Source organism: Cynocephalus volans, chromosome 2, assembly GCF_027409185.1.
Source record: "Cynocephalus volans isolate mCynVol1 chromosome 2, mCynVol1.pri, whole genome shotgun sequence".
Classification (NCBI taxonomy): domain Eukaryota; kingdom Metazoa; phylum Chordata; class Mammalia; order Dermoptera; family Cynocephalidae; genus Cynocephalus; species Cynocephalus volans.
The window spans coordinates 22,897,520-22,918,490 of NC_084461.1; the positions used below are offsets into that span (position 1 = coordinate 22,897,520).

Genomic DNA, 20,971 nt, shown 5'->3' on the forward strand with positions numbered 1-20,971 from the left:
TTTGAAATAAGTTTCTAAATTCAGGACAAACTACAACAAAAATTATTATTATTTGTGTCATCTAAATACAAGAGTACTTTTAAAAGTTCATGGAAAGATTAGTACATCTTTTAATTCTATTTTTCCATGAACTTATTATTGTGCCCTGATATATGTTTAGTATTTTCAATAAAATGTCAATAAGAGGTTTTGATTTGGTAATAGGAACAAAGCTCAGTATCAGCTGATATCAGAAAAATCCTCTCGCAGAAAGAAATGGTAACCTCATGACAAAATGTAAAATCAAGTAAATGAAAAAATAACCACATTAGCCTTAACTATTTGAAGAAAGAAGTTAGAAAGTCACTAAAAGGAAAAGAAAATCATAAAAATTTGAGTGAATGCAACACTTAAAAAAAAGGGAAGCGCACTAGGTGAAGTACGTTCTTCCAATGTTTTATCTGGATTGAAATCCCCAGTCCCTGAGGTGTAAATTGGCTTAAGCAAAAAGAAGCTGTCTTATTAGTATGTTAGAAGGTAGAATTCTGGCTGTCAGAGTAGCTGGAAATTGAAGAAGGAAATCCTGTAAAGAAGGAAGAAACCCACAAGGAACAATTTTCAAACTTGCATATAAGTCCCTTTAAATTCTTAAATAGACTCTGGCCTTCACAAATAAAAAGGAAACTTAAAGAATCCCATCAGAAAGGGACCGTTGGAAAGCTGAAAGAGCTAAGTTGTGGGAGAGACAGACTATGGAGCCTCAGTTCAAAATATTTGAATGGACTTGTAGTCATTAGACTTGGTAAATGTTTCAGGTTTATCATTTAAGACCTAGGATGGCCACACCTTAAAATTATGACCACACTGCAAGACTAAAGTAATTATCCTAAAAAAAAGAAAAGAAAAGAAAAGAAAAAAAGTTCAAGAAACTCCCATAATTCAAGATAACAGTCAATGATTTAATTTCATACTAGAACAAAAATAAACATATCTCAGAAGAAGATAACAGAATCAAGTCTCTACAATACACACTAACCAGTTTATAGTGAAAAAATAACTAGACTGAAGTAATAGGAAATGTAATCAAAAATTAAGAAAAAAAAAACAGTTAATACAAATTGAAATGGAGATGACATGGTTTTAAGAATTAACAGACAAAAACTTTAAAACATGTAATAGGCAGAGTCCTGAAATGAGCCATCAAGATTTTCTGTCTTAATTCCTGAGTCTGTGCTGTGAAGAGATATCACACCAATGCTTACGGTATATAACATTGCAAAAGAGATATAATTAAGCAGATATAATTATGGTTCATACTTGTGGTGGTTAATTTTATGTGTCAAATAAGAAGATGTTTTAGGATGAGATTAATATTTAAATTGACTAATTTTGAGTAAGTAGATCACTTTCCATAACGTGGGTGGCCCTCATCCAATCAGTTGAAGGCCTGAAAAGAATGAAATGACCGGTCTTCCAAAGCAAAGGGGAATTCTCCAGCAAACTTCTTTCAGACATCATTTGCACCATCAGCCTGCAGGTCCCCAGACTGATTGCTTTCAGATTGGAAATGCACCATAAGCTCTACTGGATCTCAAGCCTGCTGGCCCATATTGCAGATTCGGACTTACTAGCCTCCAAAATCACATGAGCCAATTCCTTATAATAAATCTCTTCATATACATATACATCCTGTTGGTTTTGTTTTTCTGGTTAATACTGACTAATACATTAATCATTTGATTTTGAGTTAATCAAAAGAAAGATTAGTCAGGTAGGCCTAATCTAAGCAGTTTAGCCCTTTAGAAGCAGAAAGTCTTCTTTGGATGTAGCAGGATAATTGGGGAAAAACAAGAAGAAGTTGACATACCATTGCTGGCTTTCAAGATAGAGAGGTCATCTGAGAGGACTGAAGAGTGGCTTGGATCTGAGAAAGGTCTCTGAAACTTTCAGCTGAAAGTAGTTCTTGTCTAAGAGATGAAATAAAAAGACAGCAACTTTCTCAGTTCTGCAAGTACAGATAAATCAATTCCACCAAAACCAAGAATGCACTTGGAAGCATTCTTTCCCACAGTCTATAGATAAAAGCCCAGCTAAGCTATTGACTTAATTTTAGCTGTGTGAGACCCTATGCAAAGAAACCAGTAAAGTCTACCCAAAGACCTACACAACTGAGATAATTAAGGGGTACTATTTTAAGCAGCTCTGTTTGTGGTAATGTGTTATGCAGCAATAGAATAATAATGCAAAGTAGGTATAAATTCATGGATTCAAAAGAAAATATGGTCTTAATAAACAAAGAGAATATTTCAGAAGATATTTAAAAACTATACCAAAGACCCAAATAAAAATTCTATAAATTAAAATTATAAATCTGAGGGTTTATTTTATTTTTTTTTAAAGCATGCGCTTAATAGCAGATTTGGGATGGGAAAAGTAAGAAGTATAAACTTGGACAAAGATCCAGTCTGAAATAGAAAGAAAAGATTAAACCAAAAATAAAAAAATAAATAAAACAAAATAAAATAAGGAACAGAATCTCAATGAGTTGTGAGAACTATTAACTAGACTAACATATATATATATACAGAATGAGAAGAGAAAGAGGATGGGCAAAATTTTTGAGTAAATAATCACAAAAAGTTTTGCAAATTTGATGAAATCCTTATACTAGAAATCCAAACTTCATGTAGGGTAAAAATGACCCATGTAGGAAAAATGCTGAAAACTAAGGCTAAGAAAAATTTTGAAACTGGCTAAAGGAAAAAATTTTATATACAGGGAAAAATGATAGGAAAGACAGTAGACTTTTTATCAGAAATAAATGCAAGCAAGAGCACAATAGAACAAAAGAAAAATATATATAATCCCAGAATTAAATATCCAGTGAAGATATCTTTCAAAAACGAATGCAAAATAAAGATGTTTAAGGAAAAATAATGTTTGAAAGAATTCCTGCACTTCAAACAATGTTAATGAATATTTTTCAGAATAAAGGGGTGATTGCACAAGATAGAAAATTGGATCTATAGGATTAAATAAAGAGCACCCCAAAAGACAAGTATATGGGGAAATATAAAAGATCGTTCTTTTCTTCTTTTAAACTATTCAGTTAAATAAAAGTTAATATTTATTCAATAAATATTAACATTTATTTAAAAATGAATTAAAATTACTGTTTCATGTAAACCTTAAAATATTTTAAATATTCAGTAAGAAGACATTGCAGTATTGACCTGAGGTTTGTCAATGTGATCAATGAAGCAGACAAGAGAAACTGGAAATAGTCTATATTTATATAGACAATTAATTTTTGACATAATGTGAAGGAAGTTCAATGCTGAATGGATATCTTTTCAACGAATGGTGCTGGATTAACTAAAGGTTGAAAAGATGATCTTCAACCCTAGTATAATTTCACAGCCAACAATTAATTTGACTTAGATGGTAAACCTACATGCAAATGTTCAAACTATAAAATTACTGAAAGAAAACATAAGAAAGCATCTTTATGACCTTAGATAAGACAAAGATTTCTTAGGACAACAGCAACCAAAAACCCCATGAAACATGGAAGAAAAAAATTGATAAATGTTATTTCATCAAAATGAAAATATCCTGACTTCTGCTTTCAGCCCCAGTGTGTAAATAGCTTAGAGTCATCACATCTGTATGTATGTATGTCAGAAGGTAATTAACAAATTATAAATAAACAACTTTTCTTAGACTTATCGGGGAACTGAGGTTGCAGAGTAAACCATCCACTCTGAGATCCGGAAAGACAAGCAAATCTAGAGATTTAGAGCAGAGATTGGCATACCTAGACTAGAGTCTCTGGAGCTATAATCTGGAAAGATATTTAAAGGTAATTTTGACGACTTGCTGAAGTTTGAATGTGGACTAGCTTGAGAGTGAGAAACTGCTTGGGATTATGGTCTTAGTAGGTTTCTACAAGTTTGTGGGTTTTATCTCCAGAAATCCTACCAGGTTCTCAAATATTCCCTCGTGGTTCTGGCAGGGAAAGAAGATAATCATTATGAAATATGCCCAGAGCATTCTCCATGACCAAGGCCTACTCTCTAGGCTGAAAATATTTTACCAGACCCTTATCCTGGTGAGGAAAGAGCACTTCTCCCAATCCATCCCCTATGTCCATCTCTTCCTGTCTCACATAAGGGGAGAAAAGCTATACTTGAAAAAACACACGAGAAAGTCACAATCCAGAGACAGAATCTCACTAAATGATTACGATTTAATCACGAGATTATGAAATGCTTCTATATATTAATTTTAGCCAAAGCAGACTTCAGAAGATAGAAAATTATCAATAATAGCATGAGATATTTACACTATAGCAACAGGGTCCCAGCATGTTAACAATGGATTACAGCTGAAGGAGCTGCAAGAAACAGACTCTCTAAGGAAGAAAACTGAGAAAAACCCAACATTAAGAATGGAGACAAAAACAAGGACGTTGGAGGAGTTTGAAGGTTTTGGCACCTACAACTATAGCAAACATTAAACATACTCCAGCTTCCAGCCAGAATACCACAATCTTCATGTTCAAGACCTATTTAACCTCAGCTTCTAGAACCTAGTAAAACATGTCTGGCTGTGAACAAATATTACAAGGCATGCCAAAACGTAAGAAAAAATATACTCTGAAGAAATAAAACAATCATCAGAACCAGATGTGGATATGACCAATGTTCGAGTACAGAGAATTTAATGTAACTATATGTAACATATTAGGGGCTGTAATAAAAATAATATAAAACATGCAATAGATAGGTAATTTCAGTAGAGAGATGAAAGTAAGACAGAATCAGAAGGAAATTCTAGAAATTAAAAACACTGTAACAGAAATGAAGCATGATTTTGAAAGTCTCATCAGTAGACCAGACATACATGGCCAAAGATAGGTTCAGTGAGCTTAGGTCAATAGAAAGTCATCAGGCTGAAATGGAAAGAGGAAAAAGGAAAAATGAAACAAAACAGAATAGAACATAACTCAACATCCAAGAAATGTGGGGCAATTTCAAAAGGTATATATGAAACCGAAATATTAAAAGGAAAAACAAGAGAGTAATGCACAAGAAATATTTAAATTAATAATGGCCAAGTACTTTCTAAAACTAAAAAAAACCCCACTAAAGTACATACTTAGGTCAGAGAACACCAAACAAAAATAAACACCACTTAAAAAATAAACAAAACAACTACAAGAACAAAAAAGACCTATGTTATATTCAAACTACAGAAAATCAATGGCAAAGAGAAAATATTGAAAGCCTGAGGAAAACAAAACTTAACCTAAAGAGGGATAAGGATAAATTACCAAGTACTCCACAAATGCAAGCACGAATACAGTGGACCGATATATTTAAATTGTTAAAAAGAATTAACAAGAAACCTTCCACCAACCTAGAATTCTCTAAGAAAAAAAATTCCCTTCATAAATGATAAAGAAATAGACTCTCTCAGACAAACAAAAACTGAGAGAATTCATTCAGAGCAGACCTGTTGTGCAAGAAATGCTAAATAAAATTCTTCAGGGAGAAAGAACAGAACATCAATCAGAAACTTAAATTTTCATAACGGGAGAGTTTGAGGGAAAGGAAGAAAGAAGATAAAATAAAATCTTTCATTTTTCCTATTCTTAATTCATCGAAACGATAGATGTTTGCTTAAAATAATAACAGTAATGAAATACTGGGTGATTACAGCATCTATATATAAATGAAATGAATGACAGCAATGTTGCCTGGGATTGGAGGAAGGACTCGGAAATCCTCTGCTATGAGTTATCTGCACTGCATATGAAGTGTTATAATGTTATTCAAAGATAGGCTTACATTAGTTAAAAATGTATATTGGAAAATTCAGGGCAACCACAACATTTCTGGGGGATGAAATATAATTTTAATGCGAAGAGAAAATAAATAAAATCATATAAAATACTTAATTAAAATCAGATAAGGCTGAAAAGAAAGGGGAAAGAGCAAAACACAAAAGTAATGAATAGAAAACAGTTACAGTATGGTAAATGGTAAATATTAGTCCAGCCATGTCAATAATCACTTTGCTAAATGCACTATTTAATAGACAGAGATTGTCAAAGTGAATAAAAATAATATGATCCAACTATTTGTTGTCTACATAAAAATCTTTTTAAACATAAAGACTTTTAGACAAGTTAAAGTAAAAGGATAGAGAAAGACATATCATGCTAATTCCAATTAAAAAAGCTGGAGCAATTTTATTAATTTTAGACAAAGCAGATTTCAGAAAAAAAGAAAATGATCAATAAAAACATGAGATATTTACATAATTATAAGGGGCTTACTCCTCCAAGATGACATAGCAATCTGAATATTTATTTATGAAACTAACAACAGATCTTCAAAATACAGGAGGCCCAAACTGATATAATTAATGTGGAAATAAAGAAACCCACTATTGTTATCAAAAACTTCAACAACCTTCTGCTAGTAATTGATAGATTGAACATCAGTAAGAATGCAGTTGACCTAAACAGAACTACCAGTCAACTGAATTGAATCAGCATTCATACAATAATCCATCCAACAGCAGAAGGTTCCAACAAACTGTAGTAAATCCGCACAATGGAATATTACTCAACAATAAAAATAATCTATCAAGCCACAAAAAGACTTGGATGAATCTTTGCCTATTGATAAGTGAAAGAAGTCAGTCTGCAAAGGTTACATTGTAGCATGTATAAATCCAATTGTATGTTGTTCTGGAAAAAGCAAAATTATAGAAACAGTAAAAAGAACATTGGTTGCTAGAAGTTTGGAGTGGGTGGGGGAAGGATAGGTGAAGCACTGGGAACTTTTAGGAGTGAAGAAACTATTCTATATGATATTGTAATAGTGGGTACAGGACACTATGCATTTGTTAAAACTCATGGAACTTTAAAACATTTATGCATGTCAACTTAAAAAAAAATCCCTTGGTAGTTCTGGGGATCTCAGAATGGGATCCAGAATACGACCAAACAATCTAATGGTATTACAATTTCATGAAACAATCTTACGAAAGGAAATGGGGAGTTATGTTCTGACTTAAGTAACTTTAGAAATTAGTGGAGTCTGTAAGACTAAAGGCAAAAGGAACTGTGCGTAAGGATTACACTCTAATTGATAAAGTTGTCTCCCATGGGGGTAAGCTTTAATAATTCTGATACTCCTAAAAAACTATGCTGTAATCGAACAAATAGGTATATTGTTGATGGGTCCTGGTTTATCACTGCTGAAACAGGGGCAGGGGTTAGAACAGTCCATGTGGTAATGGATTAGAGTTGAAGACATCAGTATTCACTCATGGTTAGCTAAATATTGATATATAATTCTGCTGATAGAAATAATTACAGCTATGTGTGTCTACACAAGTTAGCATGCACACATACATTTACATGTTCTGTCAGCTCAGGTGGCTTAAAAACAGACACTAGTAGCAACAAGTATGTCTAGCATCAAGATCTTGGTTTCTAATACTATTCTCCAATCAAGGTAACCAGGGCTCCTTGGAGAAGTAGCTTATTCTAGGACTAGGGCAGGAAATATATAAGATAAGCATGAAGCATGATACACATATCTATATCTATATGTATCTATATCTATCTATCTATGTATCTATGTATGCTCAGCATCATATGCCATTAGGGAATTGAACATTAAAGCAACAGTGAAATACCACTACATATATGTTAGAATGGCTAAAATCTTGAACACTTACAACATCAAATGCTGGCAAAGATGTGGAATAACAGGAATTCATTGATAGCTGAAAAGCAAAATAGTACAGCTACTTTTGAAGACAGTTTACAGTTTCTTACAAAACTAAACACAGGCTTAAGGCATAAGTTAAAAATTTATGTCCACACAATAGCTGGCATAAAAAGCTTATATGGCAATCATAAAAATCTTATTTGACAATCATAACTGCCAAAATTTTGAAGCAACCAAAATGTCCTTCAATAGGTGAATGGATTAACAAATTGTCATATACTTAGATAATGGAATGTTGTTCATTGATAAGAAATGAGCTGTCAAGTTATGAAGAGACATGGAAGGAACATAAATGCATTGCTATGTGAGAGAAGACCATCTGAAAAGGCTACATGATTTCAACTATATGACATTCCGGAAGAGACAAGATTTATAGAGATAGGAGAACAATCAGTGGTTTACAAGTGTTGGGGGTGGGTAGGAGGAGAGATAAATAGGTAGAGCACAGGGTATATTTAGGACAGTGAAACTATTTTGTATGAAACTGTATTATGTGTATACACGACATTATGCATTTGTCAAAACCCACAGCACTGTATAACACGAGTGAATCCTAGGCTAAACTATGGTCTTTAGTTAATAATGTATCAATATTGGTTCATGAATTTTAACAAATATACCACAGTAATGAAAAATGTTAATAATAAGAAAGACTGTGTAGAGTTGTGTAAGGGAAATATGGGAATTCTCTGTACATTCTGCTCAATTTTTCTTTATTTTTTCTTTTACTTCTCAAAACACATTGTAGTTGATTTTCATGCCCTTTACCCATTCCTCTCTACCCCATCCCTCCCCCCCACATAATATTTGTTCATTTGACTTAAATAGTTCAAGGAATTTTCATTTTTTTTACTCAATATTTCTAAGAAGTAATAAATAAATAAATAAATAAATAAATAATAAACAAACAAACAAACAAATAAATAAATAAATGCACACACAATAAATGAGGGGGTATGTCGAAGAAACACAGGGGCCAAATGAATGAGTTTCCAGTAGCCAAAGCTAGAACATTTTGAGCAAGAAAATACATAAAAAGTTATAGTATTATAATCCAAAGTATGAAATATATGTTCATGAGTTCATAGTGACAAAAACAAATTATTGAATCAATAAATAATAAGGGAGAATAGACACATCTCCAGTGCTGAAGAATTCCATATAATTTATGTGGATATTCTGCCCTCAACATAGTGCATAATTCCTCACTCTTTACCTATGGACAGTGCATAGTGAATCTCTTCCAAAAAATGAATGGAATGAGTGGGTGTGGGAGCAGAGTGTGAGGAACTTTACAGTAGAGAAGCCTGACAACTATTACCTCAGCCAGGTCACCAGGGTCAACATCGACTGTAATAAGTCATGTTGATAATATGTACTCTGTGATGTGATGAAAACGGCACTTTAACTCTATGGTCTTCTCAAATATACATAACTCCAGCCTAATCATGAGAAAAAAAATTAAACAAATCCCATTTGGGGGACATTGTGCAAAATCCCTTACCAGTACTTCTCAAAAATACTTAAGACACTGTCACAACCGAGGGGGTCCTAAGGTGACACGGCTACTAAATGCAATATGGGATCGTAGTTGGGATCCTGGTACAGAAAAAGGATGTTAGATGAAAACTAAGGAAATCTGAAAAAGCACGGACTTTAGTTAGTCATAGTGTATTGATATTATTTTATTAATCGTGACAAATGAACGATAGTAGTGTAGGATGTTAACAGCAGAGGAAACTGGGTGTGAAGTTTATGAAAACTCTCATACTATGTTTGCAATTTTTCTGTATATCTAAAATAGTTCTAAAATTAAAAGCTTATTTAAAAAATCTGCACTGCTTTTCAAAAGACTCTCTTAAGTAGGTAAATAAGCAAGCCAAAATTGTATATGCCAGATAAATATGCAGAAGATGTAGATACTTCCTATAAACTCCTACTACTAATAATAATTTAAAAAATAAATTTGGTCAATATCTTGTAAAGTTAAACCCATACCTACCCTATAATGAAGCAAACATACTTCTAGGTATTTAACCAAGAGAAATAAAAATATACATTCACCAAAAACACTTGTACCTGAATGTTCATAGCAGCTTTACTCACTACAGACAAAAGCTGACAACTTAAGATTCCATCAGCAGGGCAATAGTTGAATAGTTGAATTATAGTCGAACTAATAATATTGCTAATTGGGGTATATTCATTACACATTATTTACACAAGGAAATAATTCTCTGAAATGAGAGGAATAGATCTCTGAAAAAATGTAAAACATGGATGAATGTCAAAACATGTTAAACCAAAAAAAAAACTACAAAGAATACATACTCTATGATTCTATTTAAGCAAAGTTCAGAAAGAAGCAAACTAATCTATGGAGATAAAAATACGATTGGAATTTACTTATGAGGAGATGGGGGCTGATTGAAAGTGAGCATAAGAGAACTTTCTGGAGAGATAAAAACATTTTTTATCTTAATTGTGTTGTTCCTTACATGATTGTCTGCAATAACAGAAGCTCATCAAATTAAGATATCTGCATTTTATCATATACAAAATTTATCTTAATATAACATTTGCCATGTCAGATGAAGGGATAATAAACTAGGTATTATTTATAGAAGTCTGAGGTAAACTTTGGGAAATGTAATTTATTTTTGCCATAGTTTATTTGATTCTTTTTTGAATGAGGTGATGACAGATTTCTTTTTTTGAAGTATTGAAATCATAGAATGCTCACTTATTTTTATAAATTGTTCAATCACAAGGATGGCATTTAAAATCTCTACATATGTATATATTTAAGGTTTTGCCTTTTTACCCCTTATTTATGTAACAGCAGTACTTAAAATGAGCAGGTTTCTTCTTTAAAAGAAAAAAAGTAGATCCTACAATTCACGGTGAGTAACTTAAGGTACAAAGAAATAATGGGTAAGATGTTTTAAGTTTCCCATTCACAAGACTGGTGGTTGTTGTATTCCAGGGGAAGAGATGTCAAAGTATATACAAGAGGAAAAAATAAAAATAAAAACAAACTATAGAACTGAGGGCAGCAAAAGGGCAGAAAGTCTAGAATGACAAACACAATTTGCAGGTTGCAGTACAATTTCCACATTAGTAAGAGCTTACCTGGGTGATGCAGTTATGTCCCCCAGGCAAAGAGATCCTATGGAGGGCAGATGGCATACTATTTTCCTGGTGTCAGAATCTAGGAATGTCTGTTTGACTCAGTTTATTTTAAATAAACATTTCTCCTTCTATTGAAATATTATGCTATACACTACAGAAAGCAGAAGGGATGATGATGCAGCATAAAAATGTGAAAAAGTAATCAGAAGCCAGGGCAGCAGGTACACTTGGCTAAAGAATGGGAAAGGCACTGTGTGGCACAGACAGCAGGAGATTAGAAGAAATGCACCAGCATTTTAGAGGGAGAAAATGTGGTAACAAATAGGTTTGAGAAGGGAGCACAATATGATTCGGGATTGAGTGCTGAGAACAGAAACAGTATTTATGTAAAATAGAAAGTTTAGTGCTCAGAAAAAAGATAAGAAAAAGATAGAAGAGCTAGAGTTAGCATCTCATTATAAGTATGCAGTCACAGAAATCACTACAGCTACTAGTATACTAATGCAGAGGTCAGCAAACTATCACCCACAAGTCAAATCCAGCTGGTGGCAAATGACTATAAAAATGTAAACAGTCAGACAAACAAACAAAATCCAAAGAGAATATACCGCAGAAACTGTATGTGGCTTCGAAGCCTAAACTATTTGCTATCTGGCCCTTTCTGTATTTAATTAATCTGTTCATTTCTTTGCCTCATTTTATTTGACTCATTAATAATTTTTTTGTGTGTCTACCTTGTGCTAGACATCGTGTGTCACATGCTTGAGCAACGCTGAGGAAGATAACAGTCTAGAAGCTGCCCTCCTTCAGGCAAAGGGATCAAAAGTCAACAAACAGGTAGAAAGTAAGTGATTACAATAATAAACAAGTTTTGAAAAGAAGCACATACATTTTCTAACAGACAGCAATGTATCAAATGGATTTTCCCTGGCTTAGGGAGTCATTAATGGCTTCTATGAGGAATGGATTGCTAAACAGAGGGCAGCTAGATACATATGAATGAGTCAGGATGAAGAGGAGGAAAGAAGAAAAAATAGCCTACACAGAGGGAAGAGCATGTGTGAAAGCTTTCAGGAGTGAACGAGCTTCAATGCGTTTGAGGTAAACAAGGCCAATTTGTTTGGAATTTCGAGAATGAGGAACTGAAAAGAGGGTGATATGTCATGTGACCAGAAAAGAAAGTAGAAATGAGATTTTGCAGTGCCTTGTGGGCTGTGGGTGGTTGACAATATTTTTGTCTACCTAGTTTGTGAGTGAGCTAAACTCACCACAACTTTCCGCCTTCAGCACAAAGATCAGCAGAAGACCCAGGCTTAGCATTCCAGTGTTTTGGTCCAGGATGTGTATTTAAACTATGTTAAGACCATCTTAATACTCCTTCGGACATTTACCACAGTGATCTATCAGGAAATACACTTTCTCTTCCGCTGGAAACCCAAGTTATAATAGCATGTAAGTTTGAAGAGGCCACGGGGCATCCTGAATCCATATGCAGATGTCTGCCTGAGAATGCCAGTGAAAAGAAAAACAGAACTCAGAGAGAGGAAAAAAAATCAAGCGCCTATGCAGCCATGACTGAAGAAGATATCATTGGGTTCTGTCAGCTTGACGAAACAATAATTTAGTTGCTTATTAAATCTTTTGAGTTGGATTTTTGTTACAGACAGCTAAGAGTTCTTAAGCATTCTGGATTTTATAAGTTCAGATAGTTGGTAATTTTACCCTGTGTTTCCTAAAGTGTTCTTCCTAATTTTCCCCTTTTGAGATAAATGGGAAAAAAATAAAAGAAAGTGGAAATCCATGCAAAATAATTTTTTTCATAATGCTATTGTTTATCTCTCATGGAAATAAAAGAAGGAAACATAGTTAGGTGTATTTATTTATTCAACATATATTTATGAAGCACCATGATATATGTCTGATATTTTTCTAGGTGCTAAGGATAGGAAAGCAAATAAAACCCCAAAAATCTCCTGCCCTCATGTTTTAGTGAACTTAAGTTTAATTATTGAGAATATCTTAATATAAAATGTAAAATAAATAAGGGATAACAGTATATTTCTTCATTAGTTAGATAGAAAAAGGTTAAGATTTACAAACTGCACCTTCAAAATTCAATTCCAATTTCTATGTTTAAATCTTAGACAGAAATGAACAAATACAGATGTGCTCCGGCTTTTGATACAACCACTGTTTTAAGACATAAGCCTGAGGCGGGTTATTCAGCTCTGACTTTCAGAAACTGGAGCTCCTGCAATTTGTATAATATTCAAGACCTAAATATATTGGAACAAGACAAGGATGCCTATTCTCACTACTCCTATTCAACACAGCATTGGAAGTTCTAGCCATAGCAATCGGGCAAGAGGAAGAAATAAAGGACATCCAAGTTGGAAAAGAAGAAGTCATATTGTCCCTGTTTGCAGATGACATGATCTTATATTTAGAAAAACCTAAAGACTCCATCAAAAAACTCTTAGAGATGATGAGCGAATACAGTAAAGTTGCAGGATAAAAAATCAATATACAAAAATCCATAATGTTTCTATATATCAATAACGATCTAGCAGGAAAAGAAATCAAGAAAGCAAGCCCATTTACAATAGCTACCAAAAATATAAAATACCTAGGAAAAAATTTAACCAAGGAGGTGAAAGATCTCTACAATGAAAACTACAAAACACTTATAAAAGAAATTAAAGACACAAAAAAATGGAAAGACATTCCAAGTTCACAGATTGGAAGAATTAATGTTGTGAAAATGACCATACAACCCAAAGTAATCTACAGATTTGATGCAATCTCCATCAAAATACCAATGACATCCTTCACAGAAATAGAAAAACAATCCTAACATTCATACGTAACAGCAAAAGACCTCAAATAGCCAAAGCAATCCTGAGCAAAAAAATAAAATCAGAGGCATTACACTACCCTACTTCAAATTATACTACAAAACTATAGTAAACACAACAGCATAGCACTGGCATAAAAACAGACACATAGACCAATGGCCCAAAATAGAAAACCCAACAGTCAACCCAGGTACTTACAGCCACCTGATCTTTGACAAAGGTGCCAAGAACAAACATAGCGGAAAAGACTGCCTCTTTAGTAAATGGTGCTGGGAAAACTGAACATCCATATGTACAAGAATGAAACTAGACTCGTACCTCTCTCCGTATACCAAAATCAATTCTAAGTGGATTGAAGACTTATGAATAAGACCAGAAACTATAAAACTCTTAGAAGAAAGCATAGGGGAAACACTTCAGGACGTAGGACAGGGCAAAGACTTTATAAGTAAGACCCCAAAAGCACAAGCAGGAAAAGAAGAAATAAAGGGGTTTATATTAAAGTAAAAATCTTCTGCATAGCAAGAAAAAACATGAACAAAAAACAATAAACAGAGTGACAAGACAACCTACTGAATTGAAGAAAATATTTGCAAACCATACATCTGACAAGGAATTAATATCTGGAATACATAAGGAAGTCAAAACTAAACAGTAAAAAAAAAAATCCAATTTAAAAATGGGTAAAGGAGCTGAATAGACATTTTTCAAAGGAAGACATACAGATCGCCAACAGGTACATGAAAAAATGCTCAACATTACTAATCATGAAAGCCATGCTGAAATATCATCTCACCCCAGCTAGACTGGCTACTATCAAAAGACAGAGACTAACAAATGCTGGACAGGTTTAGGAGAAAAGGGAACTCTTCTACACTGCTTATAGGACTGTAAATTAATACAGCCATTACGGAAAACATATGGAGGTTTCTCAAACAACCGCAGGTAGAATTACCATATGATCCAGCAATCCCACTTATGGGTATATACCCAAAGGAATGGAAACCATCATGTTTGAAGGGATACCTGCACTCCCATGTTCATCATTGCTCTCTCTACAACAGCCAAGATATGGAACCAACCTAAATGTTTATTAGCAGATGACCCCATAAGGAAAATGTGGTATACATCCACAATGAAATACTAGTCTGCCATAAAAAAGAATAAAATTCTGCCATTTTCAGCAACACAGATGAGCTTGGAGAAACTTATGTTGACTGAAATAAGCCAGGCACTGAAAGAGAAATATCACACGTCCTCACTCATAAGTGGGAGCTAAGAAACAAAGAAAGAAAGAAAGGCCATAATAAAACGTTGAACTTTCAGAAAGAGAGAACAGATCTACAGTTACCAGAAGTGGGAAAGGGGGAAGAGAAGGGGGTGTAGTGAGTAATTGGGTAAGGGACACAAAAGTGAATTATGATTTGTACTGATGAACATGCTAATATTGACTTGATCATCACATACTGTACACAAATACTGAGCGTCAACTCTGTACCCCATAAATATGTATAAATAAAATTAAGAAGCAAATAAATAATGAATTAAACTGTAAAATTACAAAATGAAAAAATTAAATGAATAAATGAATGACATCTAATTGAAAGAATCAACAGATTTGTTTTGAATTCAACTACATGCCTTTGTTCTAGAAGTATTTTGTGCATAATTGCAACATTTTAGTTGGCAAATAATCGGAACTAATAATGTTTTGTGAGTGCAGAATATGTATTAGTGAATATAGTATGATCTGGCCCAGGATGGGAGAAGGGATTAGGAGTAGAATAAGGAAATAACTCACATTCAGAAATAACTCCCAGTACAAATACTTGAGTCAATATCTCTGCCATTAAAATGAAGTCAGGGTTTTTTGTTTGTTTGTTTGTTTTCCTCAGCATCCAAAATCTTTTTACTAACAGTGTTATTTTAATCCAGCGTTAGTTTTTGTAGCTGCGTTGACCCGTCGGACTCCGGCACGCTCGATCTTCATCACTTGGAAGGTACGTAGGGTTTGGTGTGGCTGTGCGGGTTCCTGGGCCTTGCCAAAATGCACTCCTCGACCCTTGCAAGGACCAGAGAGCAGGACGGTGGTGCCACAGCCCTTTAGGGGAGTCCAGGGCCAGCTGGTCGAAGGTGAGGATCTTGCTCCCGGCCTTGAGGATGTGGCTGCAGCCAGCTAGTCATGCACAGCACACACCTTCGGTTTGGGCAGCTCTTGAACCCACATGTCATCTGTTTTGGGCCCCACAACCACAGCCTTTTTGTTTTCCCGGCCAGGAAGCTTCATCTTCCGGATGATCTGGGAAAGGAACAGAGGCGGCTGGTTGGTGCGAAACCTGTACAGATTGACCAGCAGCCTTAGGTGGATGTCCTAGCTCTTGGGCTCCTTGCGCCAAACTTTTCGGTCCTTGTTGTGGCGGATGTTGACTCCCATGATGGCACCTCCTGCTCGGCCAGGTCCAGAAGCCAGTTTATTAAATAGTAAAGGCAGTGAGTTTCCCTTAAAATGCATCTGTGTAGTAAAGGAGTCACAAACATCAATGTATTCCACTGACTCATCAGTGGTCCCTGACATATCACTACGGATTCCTTTATTGCAAAAGCTCATTACTAGCTTAAAATGAGTGGAGTGTGAGATGGAAAATACTGAAGGACATAAAACAACAACAGAAATAAATAAACATATTCCAAATTCAAGAAGCCTGAGAAAACATAAAAGGTTCAGCAAGAAGCGTAATACTGAACTGACTATGGGGCTCAATGTGTTCCCTAAGTATTTTTCACCCAAATGATGTTCAAAATGCTGAAGTTAATAATGCATCTAATCCAGAAGTAAAGCATACTGTGAGCCTATCAGCTAGGATATCCACTAGACTGCCAACGGAGCGTGTATGTCTCCATGTAGAACTGTAACAATAGTAGTAGTCTCAGTAGAGATTTGTCCTAGATCTTCCTCTGTTGATTCAGTAAACGATCCACAGCAACTGTGAGCACATGCCCTGGAGAAATGGGTTGACTCAGAGTCAGTTCTGTCATGGAAGCCTGGGTGTCATGTATAGAGGGGGCTGGGCACTTTATCAGGAGATACTGCCAGTGGCTTACTGATTTTGCGTTTACTTCATATGGGTTGGAGTAGGGTTTTGCTCAGTGATGGAGTGTAAATGTAGGTTGTAGATCTCAGGAGATCATAATGGTCCAGCTAATTTAACATAATTCTTTGTTGCATGGCTTTGCAAAGCAGTATAAATAACCAGATGCTGAGTATTATATTCAAAATATAAAGAGATTTGGGTGTATGAGAGTCTCTACACAAAGAACAAGTAACTCAGCTCTTGACATGTCTATCAAAACACCCCTTGCTAGCACAACATTGACTGTTGAGTGCCTCTTCTTCAGAATATACACTCTGTCCCCACACTGGAAATCGTCACAGTGACCTTTTTCCTCTGTTTTCTCAGCTCTCACTCTGCCTCCTTCTGCTCCTTACCGTCTGTCTCTTTTTATTTCTGAATTTGATCTGCTTACAGGGAAGAACAGAGAGTCAGTATTCTCCACAGTTTAATTAAAAAGGCTGAAACCTTACGTATTTAAAATAGCACAATTATTATGTAAATAACTTACCTATAAGGAAATATCCCCGTATGATGGAAATTAAGTTAAAAGTGTACAGTTTAACTATGATTTGTATGTTGCAAATAATACCACATCAGGGTCAATGCCACTTTATTTGCATTCTATTTCACTGCGAGTGAGAACAGAAGAATTAAAAACAGGGGCTGGTAAATATGTTGTCCTGATAATCTAGGCTAAAGGGTATATCTATGTATAGATTTTTTGTTGTATTAGATCGGCTAAACTTCATGTTTTCCCCAGCACCCTGTTGGTTTCCAACATATGTGTGTGTAATCACTAGTGTGTGACCTTCTCCTGTTTGCCACTTAAATATCTGTTCCCTTGCCTTTTACCAGCTGTACTAAGTGATGTTCCCAGGCATATTTTTGGTCCTGTCAGCAATTTAAGTATCAGAAAGAACATAGCTGTGGGTTTCTCAAAAATTATTCTTCCTTTCCCATTGAGTTCCCCATTCTACTCTTGAATATTATACGCAAGTCTAATACATGATCTGACAATTGTTTATACTTTAACATTTTTCTTCAATTTAATTTCAGCATCCAGAATATATATTCTCAAAGGAGATATACCTATGCAAAGAAAGGGGAGAGATAAGATGCACAATAAATATTTGAGACAAAATTATTTAAGTTATTCACAATAATTCTCTTGTTTTTTCCCCTATTTCTCCCCTTGCTCAAACAACACACTCTAAACTAATTATAAAATGATGGGATGCCAAAATTAATGGAATTTTTTTTTGGCGCACACCAGGGTTGAAAGGAAAGTCAGAAGCTCTTAGAGCCTTAAGACCTACCTTCTGCAAAGTTAATTTCCTTTGAAATTTATATTAACTCCTTCTGGCCACATGGGTATTGTGTACTCTTAGTGTCTTACTGCTGTCTTTATCAATATCCCTCCAGTAGCCTAAATAGTGATTGAAGCTTTGAAATATGCCTAAATTGTTGAAGTGTAAAAAAGAGTAATTTAGATACTTGAAGTTTGTGGCTTGATAAATTACAAGGAGCATTTTTTTTCTTTCAGATTGAACATTTTTTTTTTTTTTCAACTGCATTTTCCTCTTCTTTGAACAGGATAAATTTCAACTGGCAGGGCCACTAATAGTCTCAGTTTCACTATTTAATGATAACTGTATTCAGATGCGATGGTCTTTGACAAATTGAATTCTAATATTTAATGTCTTCTGAACCTCTTTGTTTTGAGTGTGGAAAGATGAAATCCCCTGCCTGAAGCAGACAGCGAATAGGTTGCTAGGTGGTACTGATTGTGAATTTAAGAATATCTTATGATATATGATCTACTTCTATACTACAGAAAAGGATTTAAAGATTGGGACACATTCTTTGCCTCACTATTTTGATATTTCTGCAATAATAATTTTGAGCTTTTCCCACTTACATAATCGAGAGCTCATAGAATGAGAGTACTAAAGTGAATTAAGAGTGTTCCTTCAATATAAGGGCTTATATTTTCTTAATTCTAAAATTTTGTAGTCATTTTTGCTAAAATATTGCTACTCTCATTGTTTGGTCATCTAAATTCTTATTATTTCTTAGAGCTGTCAATTTTCTTTTAAACACACAGATTTTCTCTCTTACACACAAACAACTAACATCTCCATGATTTCTAAATTTACTTTCTACACATTGTATGTCCCTATCATTAATTTTTTCCTGTTTGTGTTTTATATTAATTTGTCAATATGTTTTTTTGACTTTATTCACTCATTTTTGCGGGGGGGGAGCTTAAAATTATACCTTAATAAAAACAAATTTTGTGTCATTCTCTAATTTTAATTTAGCTGGGAGCAATTTTATCTCCTAGGTTTTCTTTGCTGGCATGTTTGTTCATGTGTTTAAGAGTATGTGGTTGTGATTCATTCTAGAAGTAAATTAATTTTCCCTTTTGCATCTCTACCTCTTTCTGCTTTACTCTCTGTGTCTGGAAGTTTTGGCAATGACTTCAACCAACCCCATTTCCTCCCAATCCAAACGCAGCTTGGGGGCTTTGTCACTCAGTGGTAGTGGATATTTGTAGATTCAATCACCAAACCGTCATGGTGGGTTCTCTCAGTCCCCACCTCTCCTGAGACACCCAAATAATTCATAGTCTCAGGGAGTGATAAACTGGCAGCAGCTTTTTCCATTCTCTTCTCAGCAAGTGGTTCTCACCCTAGATGTCTGTTTTGGAGCAGGGAGGCTTGTTTTGCTTCTGTGCTTTAAATGGGATTGTTTACTTTTATTACGAAGGGAACCTTTCTTCTGATCTCTGTTGTCTACCAGCTGGGAGTTGGAGGCTTGAACCTCAGTCCCATGCTCTGATTTATGTTAAGTTCTGAATATGGGTGTTGGAAATGGTTACTTATAGTTGAACTCAGCAAGTTTTTCTAAATCTCAGGTTATTAATTGAAACTATCATGTCTTGTATGTGTGTACACATGTGTGCATGTTTATGTGTTTAGGAATCATTCTCAAAATATGGTATCACAGCATCCTTTTGACTGAAAGCCGTGGAGAAAGAAATTTATTGTATAGTTCAAGTTCTGCCAGTATAGAAATGAATAAAGTCTCTTTGAAATCAATAAGAGCTAAGCTTCATATCTAAGAAGAACATTGTTTTCTGTGGTGTTTTTATAGAAAACTATGCGTGCTTTTCTTTGTTAACCTTATCTTGGGCAACCTAATAACACTGCCCATAGATTGATTCTACAAACAATAATCTTAGAGATTCAGTGAGCTGTAATTTGGGTTATTGTTATAAAGTTCCTTGATATTAAGACTCATAGAGAAGGATCACTCTGTTTGGCAAATTTTTACAAAGGGAGCTAAATATTGTCTTTAAAAAAATCAGATTAATAATTCAAACAATAAAATGAAAATAAGAAGAAAGGTTTGGAGTATGTTCAATTATGTTCATCTGACATATTCAATTTTTTTTGGTTGCATGATAATTGATTTGCTGGAATAAATTTTTGTGTATAGGGTTAAATAGGCTTAAGTTTTTATTAAATCATGAAAAAATGAAATTAAAATATTAAATATTCATTGTGTAAATAGAACTATATATATATATTATTGCTGGGAAAAAACTTACCTCACCTCTAGTTTAACCCATTTTCTTTGTAAATTAATGGCATCATCACTGCTATCATTTAAATTATATAGTATATGTATTTTGAAATAACATAAATAAAAATTTAAACATTTCAACTACTAATTGTATTTGAAGATGCATTTATTAATGCTAAATGACTGTTTTATGAGTGTTGAGTGAAATACTCTTATCACTAAATATCATCATATAGTGAAATTATGCAGATAATTTTTTTTTACATTTTCCTTAGCTAGAAATTAGCACTAATTGAAGCACAAGTCTTATCTGTTGATCATGTTTTTTGAAACATTATAGATGACATGATCCAAGAAAAATCTTAAAACCATTTATATCTGATGTAATGCTCTTATATGTTTCTTAAGAAAATTGGTTAAATGATATTTACTTCGAGATTTTGAGATCCCTGAAATACTTGTCTTCAATAATATCAGGAAAGCTCAGATAATT

General features: G+C 34.2%; 1 pseudogene; it reads right to left on the minus strand.

The window, feature by feature from the left end:
- Nucleotides 1-15,698: 15,698 nt before the first annotated feature.
- Nucleotides 15,699-16,211, minus strand: LOC134370420 (large ribosomal subunit protein eL18-like; annotated as a pseudogene).
- Nucleotides 16,212-20,971: the final 4,760 nt, after the last annotated feature.